Source organism: Humulus lupulus, chromosome 8, assembly GCF_963169125.1.
Source record: "Humulus lupulus chromosome 8, drHumLupu1.1, whole genome shotgun sequence".
Lineage (NCBI taxonomy): Eukaryota > Viridiplantae > Streptophyta > Magnoliopsida > Rosales > Cannabaceae > Humulus > Humulus lupulus.
The window spans coordinates 11,010,498-11,030,846 of NC_084800.1; the positions used below are offsets into that span (position 1 = coordinate 11,010,498).

The window sequence follows — 20,349 nt, forward strand, 5'->3', positions numbered from 1 at the left end:
TATTATAACATCATAAGGCATTCTTTTACACCGCAAGCATTACTGCTTGGATGTAATTGTTCAAAGTAAGAGGAAAATACGCTGCCCATGCAGCAAAATTAATAGTAAAAATTTAGTCTTTACATCACAACCCATAGGCCGTGTAATTAAAGAAAAGAAAAAGAATATAAATTTCAAGGAGCATTAGGAGCAGGAGGATCTTGGTTAGCACTCTGGTCGACTACGTCCCCGGTGGCTTCTCCTCCCTCCGCTCCGGCAGCTGGCTGAATGCTGGGGGGAAGCAGGAACTCTAGCTCTTTCTTCTCCCGCGGCCAGCCGAGCAGTGCAGCGGGCTAGCTTAGCATTGCTGGCATCTTCTGGGAGGTAGCTGAAGTCGGCACCTTGGTTGTGTTTCCAAAAATCATAAAAGCACCGAAGTGTCGCGTTCTTGTACCTCTCTAGATCCTTGGCATTAGTGAGCTTGAGCTGTTCCACCTGACTTTTAAGAACAGCAATGGTCGCGTCTTTGGCAAGATGCTCCTCCTTAAGTTTTTTAACTTCGCGCCAGGAGGTCTGGCTAGCATCTTGAAAGTCATCCCTTTGCTTCCTCAAAATTTCCTGAGAAGCTAGCTTCTCAGCCAGTTCTGCTACCGTTGCATCCCTCTGCTGGGTGACCACCTCCAACTCCCCGGCATGTCTAGCCTCCGCAGCCTTAAGCTCCTCAGCAACCTTCGCTCGGTACTGCTTGATGCTAACAGTGGCGCAGGTGCGTGCGGTAGTCATTGTCAGCATGGCCTGTAGTCAAGGAATAAAAGTTAGAATATATTATAAGAAGGAAAGATAAAGGCCAAGAGGAAGAATACTTACACTGGCCACTTTGTTAAGAGCCCTGTTAAGGATTTGATCGACCGCCATGCTCTTAGCTTCAGCCATTGCCTCCCTGCAACGGTCATGCTTCAGAATATGAGCAAGGAGATCTTTAGCTGATCGCAGGGAACGACTCGAGAGTTTAGCCCCGGGGAGTTCTGCTTGCGGGGCCTGTTCTTTTTGGGCCGCAGGCGAAGGGTTGACAGCAGGGGTTGTCTCCTTTTCAGCAGGGGCAGAAGGTTGGCCAGTAGGCCCATCCTTGGAAGGATCAGCTGTTCGACCCTTCTTGGCCGAGGGTGCTTGGCTTGATTCACCATCGTGCCTCCTAGCTGATTTCCTCCGTCGGACCAGGGGGACCTCCTCTTCCTCTTGGGTCTGGTACAGATCGAAAACATTGGGGGAAGCCATCTCTGCAGATAAAGAAAAACATGCAGGCAGTAAGACAAAGGCAAATAAAAAATCATGGCAAATTAGAAAAGAGGTCACAAAGTTTAATACCCGAGCTACAACTACTTGTCACTATACTACTGACTCTATTAGTCATACACTCACTATCTGGCACGAAGAAGTCTGGCCCTAGATTTGGAGTATACGTAAAATTGTCGTCCCCGTCAAACAAGTGACAGGGAATTGGCAAGCTATTTAAAAGCAGAATAACAGTACCGTTTTCATCTGAAGACTCTTCCAAGTCTATGACGGGCTCTGTTGCCTTTTGTTTCCCCTTCCCTTGGGGAGCAGGAGGCCTCTCTGCTGAAGGGTCGCCAGTGGGTTCCCTGATCGTAACCCCCGTTGGCCTCCTTCGAGGAGGAGATGCTGGGGGTTGCTGCTCGGGATCCCCCTCGGCAGTGGCATTTGCCACCACGGGTCCTCTTGTTTCATGGCGAGGAGCCAGGAGGCCAGATAACCTCAGATTTTCATCAGTGACCAGGGACTTAACGCTTTTTTCAGCGTCTGCCATCCTGGTCAGTGCGTTGGACATCAACACCATGTCTGGTGTTGGGTTCGAACGTAACCATGGTTCTGAAAGGCACAATATACTTTAGAGAAGTGCAGAAGTGTTTGCTAAGGAAAAGTAGCGACCAGTGAAAGTAGCATTTACCTCCTCGAGCGAAGGCCAGGTTGTTCGTAGTCATGTCTGGCGTGAGGAAATACTCTCTATTGTACTGCCCCACGTTGGAAATGTGAGTTGTGTCACTCAGGAACGTTCGGTTTGTTTCCTGGTGACAAAGATGAAAAAAGCCCGTCCCGTATTATTGAGGATTGGACTTAAGGTCAAAAAGGAAGTTGACCTCATGAGGGGTGGGTTCTGGCCATTTTTTGAGTTTGTAAAGGATATAGAGTGCGGCCAGCATTCTATATCCGTTTGGAGTAATTTGAAAGGGGGAAACACCGAAGTAGTTGGCCACCCCCTGGTAGAATGGATGTAGAGGGAGGATAGCCCCACCTCTATGTGATACCTGGACCAAGCACTATAGACGCCCCCAGGCTGGTTAGCTCTTTGGTCAGCAGCAGGGATTTTGAGATTAACCCCGGTAAGAGGATACTTCCTAAGGTAATTGGCAAGCATCCGGGGAGTCACCTGACAGGTAGGAGAAAGATACCACTCTACATCACACTACAAGAAAAAACAGTATTCATAACACTTAAAAACTGCTAACCGGGACTATTGATAACACTTCTTAAAATGCTAACATAGCCCCTGTTATTAAAAGTCCAGTCTTTTCTATAACAGTTTTTGAATGTTATGTTCGATGTTATCTTAAACTATTCAATGACACATTTTTAGGTGCTATAATATTGAAATAATAACATTTAGATAGAGTTTTTGGTTATAAATTTGAAATTTAATCTTATACTTTTTTCATAACACTTTTCAACTATTACATTTGATTATTTTGATAACATTTTTAATTTGTTATATTATATAAACCATAACGATTTTTTACGCTTAGAATATGTTTCTAAATCATAACATATTAAAAGTCTAGTAATAAAATTTTGTTACTTTAGTGTGGATAATATATTTTAAATTTTATTTTGATAAGTATACTTATAAGGTTTTTTTTTAATTAAAAGATTTTCATTATTGTATTTTGATAAAAAAAAATCAAAATTAATCATAAAATGTAATTCTCAATAAATTGATAAACCACAAGTATTACATTAATCAATAACTAATTCAGACCATGAATATGTCTAATTCATGAGATCTTAGTTCTAACTTAAATTTAAAAGCATAACATAATAAAGTAATATAATCTTGAACATTTTTTACTTAAAATGAAAAATAGAAACATTACAAAATACACAAAAGTAAACCATGCATGAAACTTGCTCCATCATTCAATTCATCATCCAACCAAGTACTTGCTGCTGAAGTTGTTTGTTGCCATCTGAAGCTCTCTAAATTGAAATCTCCTCAGGTTTCCAAGGCAAACCTCCTCATGATGTTGCTCTGAAATTTTTTAAAACACTGCAAAATTTAGTCAAATAAACAGTATGGTAATAGTTCAAAAGTTTGGCATCTATCACTCTCTAATCCAGTGAGTCAAAGAGACCTCTTCTATGCTCATATAAGTTGCATAATAATTACAAACTTTTCCACAAAAAATGAGCAAAATGAGAGCTGAATAAAATGACTAAAAATTAATCAAAAGAAAACAGAGAAAAACCATATACACATGTACATACATACATACAATGTGTAGTGACTGAAACATATTAGTATTATATATAACTAAATATCAATCCTAATATAGCTGAAACATGAGAGTTGGAAACTCCCAAAAAAGAAAAATGTATGAATAAAAGAAGTTGTCACTATTGCACAAGAAAATGTTAGCATGTAGTCTTTCTTGATACTAGATATGATAATCAATTAGTGAACCTCAATCAGTAACATTAGCTGCAAAAATAGCTTAAGAAAAACTTGTTAAGATCTTACAAAGAGATTCAGAATGTGGTCTTTCATTGTATCAAATAAACAGCACTATCCCTTTCCACAAATATTCAAATAAGCAGCTATATTTTAGGCACAATTTTAGGGCATTCATAAACAAAACGAATCTGATTGGCATGGAATGCATTTTGATTTATAGGAATAATGAATGACTTATGCAAAGCAAAACTCCATATCTCTATCCGTGTTTATATTTCATTAGCATAGCTGAAATTCCCAAATACCAAAACTAAACATGAATAGAAGATCTTGGGACAAAGCAGAGAAACATTCCCACTTAAAATAAATTCAAAAAAAAAATGTTAAACCAATAACCAATGATACATCATGACACATATCTTAATTAACTTGTCTTTTAACACCCAATTAATCAGACACTTTACAACAAGTTGTATAATCAGACACTTTTTGTACCACCAGACCAGGACCAACTAGGAAAGAAGGAACCTTGGAAAACTGGGCTAATAAATAAAGAAATAAAAAAGAATGGTCTAATGGAATAAAAAGTTTGAGAATTTTTCCTTTTGTTTTTTCTTTTTTGTAAGACTGTGTAATACATATTAACATGACAGAACACAACCCTCAAAAGCTGCAAAGGCTGCAAAGTTAAAGCACAGGGTGAAAAAACAAGCTCCAAGGACCAGGACCAAGCATTTCATAATATTTTTTATCTTCACTAAGTAAAACAAAATGATTAGTGAACTTTTTTTTTTAACAATGTTGGTCTCCAGAGCCTCAAGGTTTTCATTATCTTCATGCCATCATAAAACATATAGCGCATGGCATCCATAAGTCCTTAAATTTTCTTGTTCCTTTTTTTTATAAAAACTATTTCAATAAGAAAGCAGAACAAAGCTTCAGATGCAGGCTAAGAACCAAGATAAATAACATCCCAGAACATATGTTCTGTAAATTGAGTAAAAATGTTTCAGATTGGAGAATAGTAAATTGAGTAATCTTCTTAATCTTTGTTGAAAAAAGACGGGGAAATGAGGGAGCCAAGAAGCCTAAATCGAAACAGGATTGGAAGCTATATTTTAGGCACAATTTTAGGACATTCATAAACAAAAATATTGAGCATAACAATACATTTTTGATATTTTGATTAACAAACAATCACTTTTTCAAAGAATACAGAGAGAGAAAAGCTTTAACTAAGTATCTTGTCTTTTCTCTCGGAGGCAGCCAACCAAAAAAGCTTTAACTAACTTACAAAGAGAGAAAAAAATACAGAGATAGATACATATATTAGCAATATGACATCACCAAATTAAACAACAACAATATTAAAGCACTATTAATATTAAAGGACATAAATATTATATTCGTGCATGGTTTATACTACTATAGCAAGCCAACGAGTACCAAATTGCATTATTCTTTTGTACCAAATTGCAACTGACAACTTAACAGCCACAATGCCAATCAATATCAGTATGAATGCATCTACAAAATATGCACAGGACTACCAGTGAAATGATCTAGACATGAATTTCAAACTTGATATGGAAAGATAGGATATTGAGAGAACTAGCACTAGCACTATCACTAAACTAATTCATTCAAATACATTTTAAATTTTAGAAATAGATTAAGGAGCCCAAATTTTACAAATATGTATAAAATTGAAAGTTAACAGAATAAAAGGAATGATCTAACAGAGTTAGTAAAGCAGAACAATACAATTTTCATTTACCAAACAATGTTTATGAATTTCTCATAATTAACTCTAGAGAAAAAGAAACTACTTAAATTATAAATGACTTGCAAGATGAGATGAGATGAGATGAAAAGAGACATACTGGCTCATGTAGCACATTAGCAGTTTCAGTCCTGGAAGTCCATTCCTCCAAATCAAGCTCTCTAGCTATGCTGCAAGTTATTCAACATATTTTTGTGTGAGGTAGATTCTAACTACTATAAAATGAGCCAAAAATATGCTGGCTGAGATCCCTGTGGTCAGAAAGGAGCCCATATTGGACTCAAATTGAAGTCTATGGTTTCAAATTTTGCATATTAAAGCTAAAGTACCAAGAGAAAGTTAAGCCCTTTAGTTCAAATTTTGTGTACTCTTTAACTGTACAAGAATATTGTAAGCCAATCAAATATGAAGTGCCAACTAAAATTCCCCAAAATTTCCCATATCAGATTATCAAATCAATTTCAAAAAACAAATCAAAATATATATTCCTAATTAACAAGCAACAAAACCAGAAAAAAAAAGCTTCGAACAACTAAGAAAATCAAGAACACTGGATTTACAAATGAAAGAAAACTTATTGTAAAACTTCTAACTCTGTCTAAATCCAAAACAAACAATCAGAAATACATATAACTTATTTGGCCATTTTATTAAAAAGAAAGAAAAAAAATGGGAAAAATACCAACATAGAGAAGGGAAGAGAGAAATACAAAAACAAAACAGATATGGAAAAATGGACTTTCAGTCAAATAAATCAAAGATCACTTTAACATACATTTTAAATCAAGTTAATGGTACTTTAGCACTTTAGAAAACAGAATCAAAACTATGGTTCTTTTAACTATACTTTAGAAGGAAAATGGTTAAAACAATACTAAATCTGTATGAAAAGAAGAAAGACTTAAAATTTTTATATTACCAAAACAAGCTAAACCAGCAGCAAAGGAAGCTAATCCAGCAGCGGTGGGGAAGTTACTTTGACTTAAATGCCTCTTTATTAGATAGCTCATACTCAAATGCTCCAAATTTGAATGCATAATAAAACACACATAGCTACAACTTTGAATTTCAAACTCAAACCATTTCGAGAGAGATTAATATACATGAAAGTATGAATTGTGTGTGTATATATATAAATATAGTATAATGTTTCACTAGAGTTACAGCAACAACAACAAATGATTGTTTCAGCACAAAAATACCTGAAGAAATCTGATTTTTTTATGTTATCCAACATATCACACTTTCAGCAGAAAAATAGAAAAGGAGAAATAGAGAAAAAGGGGAACTTAAAAGTACCATAAAACAATGAGCAATTAGTTTGACTTCAACATTAAATAAGGAGAAAAAGGCTCAAAAATTCCCTGACCACATAATAGAGTTTCTAAACATGTGCAAACAATATCCACTAGGGCAGCGAGGGTGGATGTTTCCATGGCAAGAAAGCTTCATGATTTAAGGGCATTGAGAAAAAAGCAAGCATAAGGTAAAAAGAAACAAAGATGTAGATTCAAATTAGTGGTACAGTAAGTTTTCTCTTCTTCTTTTATAATAACACATAAAAACTAAAATGCACTTTAGAACAAATAATAGCAAAATTATAAATAATTAATAAACAAATAAAGAGGGAAAATTACTGAACAACAACACAAGCTTCAAAGAGAAACTAATTATTCTATTAGCACTTGAAATCTTCCCTTCTTTTTCTTTTGATTAAATTTTACTTGCTGCAACAAAATTCCTAAAAAGAAGTCCTTTATATATATAATTTATACAAACCATTATAAAGCTACAGAGACAACAAAATCACTAGGAAAAACTAGAAACTATAGAGACAGAGGGACAACTTCAAGACAAACAAAACCAGGGGAAACATAAAACAAGGAAACATGGTGAAAACTACAAAAAAAATGACAAGTAGCAGACCATAAACTTCCCATAACAACACCCCTATAAAACATAAGAGAGAATAAAGCTGACAACAAATAGAACAACATCAGAGCAGAAACAGAACTAAGAAAACTTAAGAAAAAATAGGCTCCACAGAGAAGACAGGACAGAAATGGCAAAATAGACCAATGATAGTCACTAAGGAGGGACAAGTCTAAGCAAAGATAGTACTTAATGATTTACAACACATCAGCCATCTCACTCTCTAACTGACTCACAAAGTCTAAGCAACAATTTATTATAGAAAAGAAAAACAAAATTGAAACAATTGAAGCTATGAGTTATTAGTCAATAAGCTCTAGAAACCATCAAAATGAAAAAGCAGAAGTATAGATCAATCAAGTATATATGATACAATATAATCAGGAAAAACAGTAAAGTGAAAATAGAGCATATACAATACAGTAAGAAATTATAGCATAAATATGAGTGTTTTTCCTATCTACTCATTAGACCTATGAAAAACAATATGATAAGCTAAGCTGGAGTTATTCTTCGCTAGCTGCTCCCTATAGACCTTAAACCAATAGACTGTTGTTGCTAGAAACATAGTGAGATCCTAGCATAGGACTTTTAAATTAAGAAATGAACACTGTACTCCTTGCAGTTGGATTACAGTCAAGTTTGAAATTCACAATCTGCAAGGAACATGAATTGAAAAGCTTCAAATATGCGGGGAGTAACTAACGTGCATAAAAAATTCAAGTACGAACATATAGTATGTAAAAATGAATGTAAAGTACTTAATTTCTCATGCATGTTATGGCAATCGATAGTAATTGACACAAAACCAGAGCCGTGATTATAATGCACTGATTAAATAAAAAGGGGTCATGACTGCAATTCATTAACATACATCATAAATAATTCATTCCAGAATCTGTGATATGAGCTCCAAAAAGATCCAGGTGTGTCAATTCAGTAAGATCTGAATTCACAATTGACTGACATTATTATTAACATCAGAGGCCCTGCTTACATGAGCACAGGGAATAAACTCAATATTTGAAATTAAAGGATAATAATGAAGAAAAGAGTAAATTAGGAGATTCAAAGTTTGGCCTAATTTTAAGTACAGAGAAACACTAGTCAAAAATTGAGTGTAGAGACACTAAACTTGCATTAAAATACTTACTCGTAAGATTTTCAAGTCCTTCGTCAGTAATTTGGCATGCATCCAAGTTAAGTGATTTAAGTGATGTGAATTTAGACAACTTTTTCAAAGCACCATTAGTTACTAATGTGAATGACAGATTCATATTCTCCAGATTAGTCAAACCTAAAGAGTAAGCAAGAAATATAAAAATCAGCAGATGCCAATGTATACTACTATCTATATTGAAACATGTCTAGTGTTTCTTAAGCCAATGTATACTACTATCTATATTGTCACTATCCAACAAAAATTAATGATCATTGTTCATACAAGTAAATACATATCAAAACCAGAATCAATATTAAGAAGCACATCATCTAGGTCATGCATTGAGAATCACCTTGAATATTTCCTGACCAAATACATTTGTGCAATTAATACAATACAACTTCCAAATGTATAATAAATTTACAATAATAAACTTAGGCAATAAAATATAAAACTACAAAAATACTATCAAAAGTACAAAAGCTACAAGAGAAGGATGTATTATCACAATAGCTTCAAATATATACAATCTCACATAAAACCTTAAGCACATAAAAAAACCAAATTGGACATAACTTAAATCAAGATCACATAATAGAGCTCCATAATATATACAAGAATGTAAAAAATTGCTTATACCTATAAGCAAAGGGGAAACAACATTTTCCAAGTCCATCTTCACACCGTTTAGAGCCCCAAACATATGTATCCTAGCAATTATTCTCATTAGTCCTACAAAAGTAAAGTAGTAAAAGCTCTGTTAATATTTAAATGAATCAATGGCAAACAAATAAAAAGGCACACAAATATTACTATAAAGAACACACTGAGTTGTGGCACAGAACAATAAATGGAAAAAATTATTTAAATGAACTCAATCTATTTTCAAATGGAGAACTATTATACCGTAACTACTTAATGAGAGGAGTTCAAATATTTTTTATCTTATTTTCATCGACTAGCCCTATATCCCTAGATCCTCTCAAACATCGAATCAATGAAAAATTATAGATACAAAATCCTACAACTCCCAATCTCAAAATCAAAAACCTCGTAACAATAGTAAAATAAATAAAAGAATAAAAATTTCCAATAATAACCCTAAGATCAACATTTCTCAACTTTAATATTTCAACATTCAAACCATGGATATAGAACCCATATAATCAACAATATAAGCAGTCAAATTCGCTAAAAGGGCATGATCTTAAGATAATCAATATAAAACAGACCAGAACTTTCACCAATTTCACAGAAATGATTCTAGCCTAAGATATTTCATCTTCTACAAGATAAAAATATAAACAAGAAAAATGAAGAAAAAAATGGAAATAACACAGTTTATGCAAATCTAGCATTGAATCCAGAAATACTAGTCATAGATCTTAAGCTTTAGAAATAAGTACCTGCAACTACATTAATGTTAAGTCAGTTGTCTCCACCATCTCTACAATTTACAGAATATAACAAGTAGTATTAAGCTCAGAAAGCAGACATATACAAAGCAGACATAAAAATAATAAGCTCAGAAAACTCAGAAAGCAGATATATACCTTCACATCTGACTTTCACATAGACACGGAAACAAGTTGAATCTACAAACCCCAAATCGTATCTGATTTTGGAATGTAGAATTTGGATTAGACTACTAAAGTATTGTAACACCCTGTAAATAATTAAAAAATAATGTACAAACTTGCAAAACAACCAATTTCCCCAAGAATTTTCTTGAGAAACAAAGGGAAATACAGAGATGGAAGATTGAGACCTGATGGAAGATAGACCAGTCGAGCCATGTCGTAGACCCACCGCCGCAAGCACCGTCGCACCCACGAGCGAGCCACACCATAGACCCACGAATCGAGCCTCCCTGTCATACGACCCAAGCCGCGGGCCCCCATCACCTTGTTACACACCTGCAATAAACAGAGAGAAGGAAAGAAGGATTGAACGAGAGAGTAGCTAAGAGAGAAAGATAGAACGAGAGAGAGTTACTGAGTGTGAGAGAGGAGGCGTAAAGGGTTATTAGGGATTCAACCTTAGAGATTAGGGTAAGGGTTTTTTCTTTCATTTGGCACCTAAGTCTATTATATTTGCCGCCTAATATTTCATTTTAGCTGTCTTTTTAGCGCCTAAGTCTATTAGCACGGGACAATAACACTTTTAAAAATATGCTATATTTTAATGTAATATATGGGCATAATTGTTGTAGTGTCAGGAAGGTTTTGATGCCGAGGGCGAGCCCTAACTTGAATGCGAGGGTCCGGGGCAGCATTTTCTCGACCACTGGTCGAGGGAACCCTAGCCTGCGAATCAGGCTAGGCGGGTGAATTTGGATTGTTTTCAGGATTTGGTTTTTTCTTGCTTGGAGATTTAGAACGTGCCATTTGAGGTGGTGATGGTTGAGGTCTAGAAGAAGTTCTTGAAAATGGAATCTTGCTAACGCGTTGAGCCGGTTGTTCTTCGCCTTCAAGCAGTTGTGCAAGGAGATCGTCGTCGATTAGCCGCTCACCTCCCCAAAAATCTGGCATTAAAATCTGCGAACAGAAGAATGGGGAGGTGAGGATGAAGAATTTTGAAAGTTTTTTTTAGAATAACGTTGGTCGAGTATAAAAGTTAAGCTTTTATACTGCAGCATTCTAACAAAAAAAACTAATTTTTTCACATGGACAGTTTGAAAAACAGATCAAAAGTAAAAGAAAAAAGTTTTTTGAAAAAGGCTTTTCAACTCCTTTTAGGGCGGGAAAAACTTGGTTTTTCAACTGGCATAAAAATCAAATTTTTACTTCGGTTTTACGTCCTAAAATCGTGATCTCGACTATCAAACTAACTCATAACTCCTTAATGGCAAAGAAATATCATCCTATACAGCATCACCCATTAAACCCCCTACTATCATGCATCTTAACCCAGAAACAAATGAACTCCACAGTCAATCCACAGAAGCATGCATGGCAAAAGTATAGAGCATAAAAGTTCTGAGACTTACCAGAAAAAAGATCGTGGAGATTTGAGAGAGTTTTCGAGCGTCGGAGAACTCATGGACTGAATCTTGAAACGTTGGAAGACAGTCTCCAGAAGAAAATGGAAGCTCTGATTTTAGGGTTTCTTGAGAGAGTGATAGCTTGCGTAAAAAGGAAAAGAAAACTTTGGAGAGACTATATATATTTTTGTCCGTGGCATGAAAGAGGAAGTAATCATCAGTTTCCTCTTTTTCGAAGCATGGGGAAGGGTGATAGCCATCGAAAGGTTGCTTGGGAACCAAAAAGCCATGATTGGACAAGGGTAGGTTACTTTTCCCAAGATTGCACGAGTTACTTTGACAGATCTGGTGGGGAAATCGAAGGGTCGTTTCCTCAAAAGTTTATTTATTGCTCGTAATAAATAAACTTGGGGGGCAAATGTTATCCAAAAAACAGGCACGGATGACGTGACAGGTGATTTCTGGACACGTGGCTGACACCTGGCAGAATTATGTTAGAGTATCGATCAGTAAGATGTTGCAAGCATAACGGTTGAGTTTTTCCTACGACCAGCCTCGTCGTACACTCCGCATATTTCAAGATAATTTCATAAAGATCTTAGTCAATCCCGAGATTGTCTCCAATAATTCCTGATGATCTGATTAATTAGGAGAGAATATCTGTAATAAATTAATGTACTTCTCCTTGAGCCTATAAATAGAGAAAGATAGTTCAAAGATGAGGACTTTTTTGGCTTTTTGCTTACTTGAGAGTATAGATTTACGAGATAATTAGAGCTAGTACATTACGATATATTGTTTATTCTTCAGAGGTTAGTGAAACTCATAGAACCCTAGTTCTTTGATCACTCCTTTGAATCCTATATCAATAATAGCTCAAGTGGACGTAGGTTATTACCAGTTTCTGAGGCCGAACCACTATAAATTCTTGTGTGCTTTACTGTTTTCGTCATTATATTCATTCTAACATATCTGTCCACATCAAGCATTTTTGACTCCGTGTCAGTTGACCAAAATCAGGGTCAACATCTTACTATACTTACTATTCTCCACTAATGTAAACAGATACACACTTAAAAATCAATAGGGGTTTACAAAGCTTGTAATAGATGGCTTAGGTAAAGGTAGATGAGAAGACATTTTAGGCTCAAGTATACCATAAGCATTCAAACCAAGCACCCTATCCCTTTAACTCAATTTCACATCCCATTGTTACCCATTTTTTTTTTCTTCTTTTTTTGTTCAAGATTGAGAAGAGTTGACTATTTATTCATCACATTTTTTTTCAAACTACATTCCCCCAAACTTAGATTTTTCAGTAAATAACTGAAGGAATGTAGTTTATTCTGAATTTATAATTTATTTTCTTTTTTTTTTCTTTTCTTCAATCTTTTTATGCACTGAGTAACCACATGTTTCAACATATGTCCCTTAAGATATGTTTTTATGCTCATGGTATTGGACAAAGGGAATAATGAATACGCGGATGCAAGTATAGGCTCAAAACATGTGCTAAACAATGAAAAAGGTCAATTGTAAGGCTCAAATAGGGTAACTAGTGATAAAAATATATAAGGGTTAGCTTGAAAGGCTCAAACGTTCCAAAGATGGCCTATATCCTCTTCTTAAGTGTGTATTGTTTAGGATTTCGTCTCAAATAGCAAGCAAGCAAGTTCTAGAAAAATTTCAATTTGTACAATCTACAGTCCAAAGTCAACATGCATATACAAAGTTCAACTCCCACATTTACAACTATGGGCAATAGTTCAAACAAGTATCCAATTAACCACAGTGAAGTGACAAAGTATTTCAACCAAGCACACAAATTGTTTTTATATGCACAACTCTTCCTTCAGATTATACAACATAGCATTCATTCAATCTCATCAGCAATAAATTATCAAATTGGTTTATACTCTAACAATACCGTGAAAACTAGACTCAAACACAATAACAACTAATACTAAACTTGAAAAACAACAAATAACAGCAAAGCTGAAAATAAATCCCTTCCCCCAAACTTAAGACTAACATTGTCCCCAATGTTAAACTCAAATAAAAAGAAGAGACTTACCTGAGACCCTATAGCAAAATATTAAAATGGAGGAGGAGGTGGAGTGGGAGTCGTGCTAAAAAAATTCTGATGGAAACCCTTAAATTGCATTTCTGGGCCCAATTGGTGCCGCGGCGCTGGTGTATAGAGCTGCGGCTCTAATTCTAACTTTTCTCAACACTTTCTCTCTGACTTCTCTAGAGCTGCGACTCTAATTTAACTTTTGTGCTACTTTGTTGCTATTTTTTTTTCACGTTTTTCACTGTTCTAATTACATAAAAAAAAACTAAACAAAAATAAAATTGAATTGTTCAACTAAAAATAGAATAAAAATAAATAATAAAATAAAAATGAAAACATAAACTTGAGATGCCTCTCAAGGGCGCTGTCATTAACGTCATTTAGCCGGACGCTGACCACTTTCTTAAATTCAACTCGGATCCAAACCACCCCTCATGTCCTTAAGAGCCATAGTGACATGCTCCGAACCCACCGAGGTTAGGGAGTGCGGCACTTCACCAGTCCGTCGGCAAAGTCAGCCTAAAAGAGTGGGTATGGAAAACCACTCCGAAAGAGTGCAAGCAACTTAATCAAAGGAACAAGGCAACAAGGTACAAAGAATCCATGCTTTGTATTGATAACAAATGTGTTTACAAGTATAGAGAAATGTAATGGCAGCCCCTAAACAAGTGTGGGCATTGCCATATATATAGGCAACTAGAGAACACCCTAGGCCGACAAGTGGCAAGATCCCCACCGTCCATTTCCCTTAAAATATCTACATAAAGCAAAGGACAAGCCCATAAGCTAAATGGCCGGCCCATTAAGGGAGTAAACCCACTATGCTACGTTACTTAAGTAGGAGGAATACATCAAGGCTAAGTAATCCCAAACCGCCCAAGCCCCATGGGCCCTTTGTGGGCCGCGTCACTGGTCGTGACATTCCTCGGCCCACTCGTCCGTACGAGTCCGTGCGCAGGATGCGCGCCCACTGGTCGAGGGTCACTGGTCGGGACTTGACACCCTCCCCCACTTAAGTTCGCGACGTCCCCGTCACATCACCATCCTTGTAACGTAGGATGAGATCTCTGAATTGCCAAAGAAGGGATTCTGGTTCCCAACTAGCCTCTTCGTCTGGCAAACCTTTCCATTTAACTAAGTATTCCGTGTATCTGGGGATCCTCTTCTTCCGAATCTCTCGATCGACCAGAATACACTCGACTTCCTTATCATAAGAAGTAGTCATTGCCGTAGGCGCTCGTTTGGACACTCCCCGCTCAGAGTCTTCTTCGTCACCATGATAAGGTTTTAACATACTTACGTGAAAAACCGGATGAATCTTCAACTGCGGAGGCAGCTGAAGTTTGTAGGCGACCTGGCCCACTCTCCGGAGCACCGGGAACGGGCCTTCATATTTTCGAACCAAAGCTTTGTGGAATTTCTGCAAGGCTTTGAACTGTTGAGGCAACATCTTTACCAAGACAAGATCACCTTCTTGGAATTCGACTTGCCTTCTCTTCTTATCCGCCCACTTCTTCATCTGTTTCTGGGCTCGCATCAAATGAGCCCTGGCCAACTCGGCCTGTTCACTCCAATTTTTCGCGAACCTAAATGCCGCGGGACTCTGCCCGTCGTAATTCACGACCAGCGCGTGAGGTGTTTGAGGTTGCATTCCCACGACCAGCTCAAACAGGCTCTTGCTCGTGGACTCGCTTCGCTGAAGGTTGTATGAAAACTGGGCAACGTCAAGCAGACTTGCCCAATTTTTCTGATTCGCACTAACATAGTGCCTCAGATATAACTCGACCAGCGCATTCACCCTCTCAGTCTGTCCGTCAGTTTGAGGGTGAAACGAAGTAGAGAAGTTTAATTCCGTACCAAGGAGTTTAAACAACTCGGTCCAAAAGCGACCAGTAAAACGAGGATCCCGATCACTTATGATACTTGAGGGTATCCCCCAAAACTTCACAACGTGTTTCAGAAAGAGTCTCGCTGTTACTTCTGTCGTACATTCGGTCGGGGCCGGGATAAAGGTTGCATACTTGCTGAATCGATCAACGACCACCATGATGCTCACGCAACCATCTGACTTTGGAAATCCAGTAATAAAATCCATAGATAAACTTTCCCATGGTTTATCAGGAATGGGAAAAGGGACCAACAACCCGCCTGGTGAGCGCTGTTCTGGTTTGTCTTGTTGGCAGACAAGACAAGTGCGGACATAGGCTTCAACATCATCACGAAGTTGAGGCCAATAGTAAATCGCCTTTATGAGCGCCAAAGTGCGTTTCATTCCCGAATGCCCAGCCCATAAGGAGTCGTGGCATTCCTTAATGAGCTCCCTTTGAAGACTGGCAAATTTAGGCACATATATTCGATGACTCTTGGCATAGAGTAAACCATCGACCAGCCAGAATTTCCGCGTCTTCTTTTCCTCGACCATAGTGATCAAACTTTTGGCCAAAGGATCGTGTGCCAATCCTTCTTTAATCCGAGCCACAAGAGTGCCCAGTGGTCGACTGAGTGCAGCAAGAGATGCCTTCCTACTCAGTGCATCCGCGACCACATTTACTTTCCCTGGTCGATACTCTAGCGAGTAGTGAAACTCAGCAAGGAAATCTTGCCATCGAGCCTGCTTCGGGCTCAGCTTCTTCTGAGTTTGAAAGTAACTTGTGGCTATGTTGTCAGTCATAACAACAAAGAAGGATCCGAGGAGATAATGGCGCCATACTCTCAGACAATGAACCACAGCTGTCATCTCCTTTTCTTGGACCGTATACCGCCGCTCGGCCTCGTTGAGCTTGCGGCTCTCGAAGGCAACCGGTCTGTTGTCTTGCATTAGGACTCCTCCAATGGCAAAGTCGGATGCATCTGTGTGCACCTCAAAGGGCTTTGCGCAGTCAGGCAGGACCAGCAAAGGTTCAACAGCAACTGCTTCCTTCAAGTCATCGAACGCGCCTTGGCAAGCATCGTCCCATACCCAAGGTTTGTTTTTCTTGAGCATGTCGGTCAGTTTAGCTGCTCGGGCAGAGTAGCTTTTGATGAACCGTCGATAGTAGTTCACCAAACCAAGGAAGGACCTTAGTTCGGGGACTTTCTTCGGGGGTTCCCAATCCTGGATGGCCACCACCTTGGCCTCATCCATCATCAGAAGTCCATCTCTGATCTTGTGACCCAAGAACATTACTTCGTTGCTAGCGAAGGTGCACTTCTCTCTTTTGACAAAGAGCTGATTTTCCCTTAGTAAAGCAAAAGCTAACTTCAAGTGGTCGAGGTGTTCTTCCAGAGTGTTGCTATATATGACAATATCGTCTAAATAGACAACAATGAATTTATCAAGGTAATCTTGGAATACCTTATTCATCAATGTGCAGAATGTCGCGGGGGCATTGGTAAGACCGAAGGGCATCACCAAGTATTCATACGAGCCATATCGAGTCACGCACGTGGTCTTCGGCTCGTCGCCCTCTTTAATCCTTACTTGATAGTAGCCGGAGCGAAGATCAAGCTTGGTAAAGTATCGAGCAGTTCCTAACTGGTCGAACAAATCTGCGATCAGCGATATCGGGTACTTATTTTTTATGGTAATCTTGTTAAGTGCCCGATAGTCGATGCACATCCGAAGGCTCCCGTCCTTCTTCTTCTGGAACAACACAGGCGCCCCAAAGGGTGCCTTAGAGGGTCTGATTAAGCCAGCGACGAGCAACTCTCTCAACTGACTACGCAGCTCGGCTAACTCCGGCGGAGCCATCCGATAAGGACACATTGTGGGAGGCTTGGCACTAGCTTCTAGCTCGATCTCGTGGTCCACACCACGTCGAGGGGGTAGCTGCGTAGGAAAGGCATCCGGCATTACATCCTCAAACTCATTCAGTACACTTTGTACTTCATCGAGTTCCACTGTCGGGGCTGACAATACCTCATCATCAAACTCCTTCAGTATAGCAAGGTAACTCACACCCTCTTGGTGCATTCCTCGCTTGAATTGAAGGGCGGACAACGTTCGCTCTTCAATCTCCATGGTTGTTCGGGTAGAAACAACACACGGACCGGCATCATCAGAGATGCAAACCTGATTGGCGTAGGGAATGAGGATGGCCTTTGTCTGATCAAAGAATTCCATCCCTAGGACAACGTTGTAGTCGTCCATGTTCATTATCGACCAATTAGTCCGACTTGTCCATTCACCAAGACTGGTCTCAACGCCATTGGCAACGCCGGTTATTGGGATAGGCACTGAATTTACCGTCTTCAGAGCCCCGCCTTCATGAGCAGGCTTTACCCCAACGCTCCTCGCTCCAAAGGGTGACACGAAATTGTGAGACGCACCTGTATCGACCAGCGCCGTCATCTTCGTTCCGTTGAGGATGATATCCACGAACATCTGGCCATCTGCTCTTGTTCGTGGCCTGGCTTTCAGGGCTCTCAACAATTTCATCGAGCCGCACCTGGCCCCTTGCTCCTCGAGTCTTCGTTTCTCCTCGAGCTCCCTTTGCTTAACGACTGCCTGAGCATTCAACAGCCATTTTTGTGGGCATTCCCGCGCCCAATGTGGCCCAGCACAGACAAAGCATCGAACAGTGTCTCGTGTGGCCATCTCCTTAGCCTTCCCCTTCTGACCCGCACTAGCATCGGTCGTCCCACGAGCTTTCCACCATTCTCCTCCTCCACTCTTCGGGCTAGCAAACGTCTTTGCTTCCTTCGATCTAGAGGATTCTCTAGAAGTATAGTCGGTTAAGCCCTCGGCCACTGCAATGGCCGACAAAAGATCTTGAACATTCCTCCGTCTTAACTCAATTTTAGCCCACTGTTGTAGTCCATCAATGAAGTTAAACAGTGAGTCTTCTTCGGTAGTTCTCGGGACTTCTAGGATTAAAGTTGTAAAATCTTTTACGTACTCTCGGATCCCGCCAGTTTGTTTAAGCCGTCTCAACTGGCCTTTAGCATCATCTAATGCGTTCTCGGGGTAGAACTGTTTCTTTAGCTCTCTCTTGAAATCTTCAAAAGAGTCCATCACGCAGAGTTGTCTTCCAATCTCGCCATGCCTCCGGCGCCACCATAACATGGCAGTATCGGATAAGTACATAGCCGAGGTTCGGATTTTTACTGCCTCATCGGTGATGTTGGTAGCTTCGAAATACTGAGATAGGCCCCATATGAAGTTGTCAACTTATTTTGCATTCCGGGCCCCGCCAAAAGACTTTGGCTTTGGTATTTCGATTTTGTGAACCGAGGGGGTGGAAACTCCACCTCCGGACGCAGCTCTTCTACACATGGCCCAATCGGCTTGGATTTCTTCAAGCTTGGCCATGGTGGCTGTATTCGCCTCCTCCTGCCGGTTGAGCATCTCTCGATGCTCTACGTCTCTCTCTCTTTCATTTACCTCCATGACATCGAGCCGGGCTCGTATGGAATTCATTTCTACGAGCAGCAAATCCCTCATGGTTCCTAATTCCTCTCGCAGACCTTCGGCCTGCATTTGAAGTGCATCCGAAATGGAGCCGTGTATAGCAGCATCTTCTGCTTCTAGATCCTTGCATTTTTCTTCAAGGCCTCCAATTCGTGAATCCATGGCATGGACAAGGTAAACGTTAGTTTCAAGACGTTTTTCTAGTTCAGTTACCGTTTCTCTTAGATCGGCTTTCTTTTTAGACACTTGCTTTATGGCTTCCGCCATTGGTTGATCCGTCATTAGTTCTACTCTTTCTTCTTTGAATCAGCTCTGATACCACCTGACACGCTCTGAACCCACCGAGGTTAGGGAGTGCGGCACTTCACCAGTCCGTCAGCAAAGTCAGCCTAAAAGAGTGGGTATGGAAAACCACTCCGAAAGAGTGCAAGCAACATAATCAAAGGAACAAGGCAACAAGGTACAAAGAATCTGTGCTTTGTATTGATAACAAATGTGTTTACAAGTATAGAGAAATGTAATGGCAGCCCCTAAACAAGTGTGGGCATTGCCATATATATAGGCAACTAGAGAACACCCTAGGCCGACAAGTGGCAAGATCCCCACCGTCCATTTCCCTTAAAATATCTACATAAAGCAAAGGACAAGCCCATAAGCTAAATGGCCGGCCCATTAAGGGAGTAAACCCACTATGCTAAGTTACTTAAGTAGGAGGAATACATCAAGGCTAAGTAATCCCAAACTGCCCAAGCCCCATGGGCCCTTTGTGGGCCGCGTCACTGGTCGTGAAATTCCTTGGCCCACTCGTCCGTACGAGTCCGTGCGCAGGATGCGCGCCCACTGGTCGAGGGTCACTGGTCGGGACCTGACACATAGTATCATGAGAAGACGCCCATTTCTTAATATTGCACATTTTTTGAACTTTCCATCGCCCATGAAACAATCAAGCTTTCTCACTAAATATCTTTTTCACTTTATGACGATTTTTTTGCTTTCCACCTTCAACCATAGATTTCTTCTTAGTAAATTTCAGCTTATCACCCTTACTGTAACGCCCTGGTTACCCCAGGACAGTTACTGTGATCTTTGAACCGTTATTTAACTCGCTAATCGAGTTCTTTGGTTAAAAACGTGCATCTAGGTGTTATTAATAGGTCAAGGTGTCAAACCAATTAAAAGGGAAGGATATATTTTATTTAAAACATAAAACTGTTCATGGGCCCATAAAGACGTTTACAAGTTATTTACAATCCAAAATGGTCATTACAGTTTGAAATTTACAACCTGCCGCCCTAAGCGGCA

At 39.1% G+C, this 20,349-nt stretch overlaps 1 long non-coding RNA gene across 1 annotated transcript; it reads right to left on the bottom strand.

Annotated features, from left to right (window-relative positions):
- Nucleotides 1–5,114: 5,114 nt before the first annotated feature.
- On the bottom strand, nucleotides 5,115–10,552 carry LOC133793488 (uncharacterized). The gene is made up of 5 exons (XR_009874851.1): nucleotides 10,370–10,552; nucleotides 10,155–10,216; nucleotides 10,008–10,048; nucleotides 9,241–9,333; nucleotides 5,115–5,677 (listed from the first exon to the last, which is right to left on the bottom strand). It is a non-coding gene; the product is annotated as an uncharacterized LOC133793488 (long non-coding RNA).
- Between the last annotated feature and the right edge of the window lie 9,797 nt (nucleotides 10,553–20,349).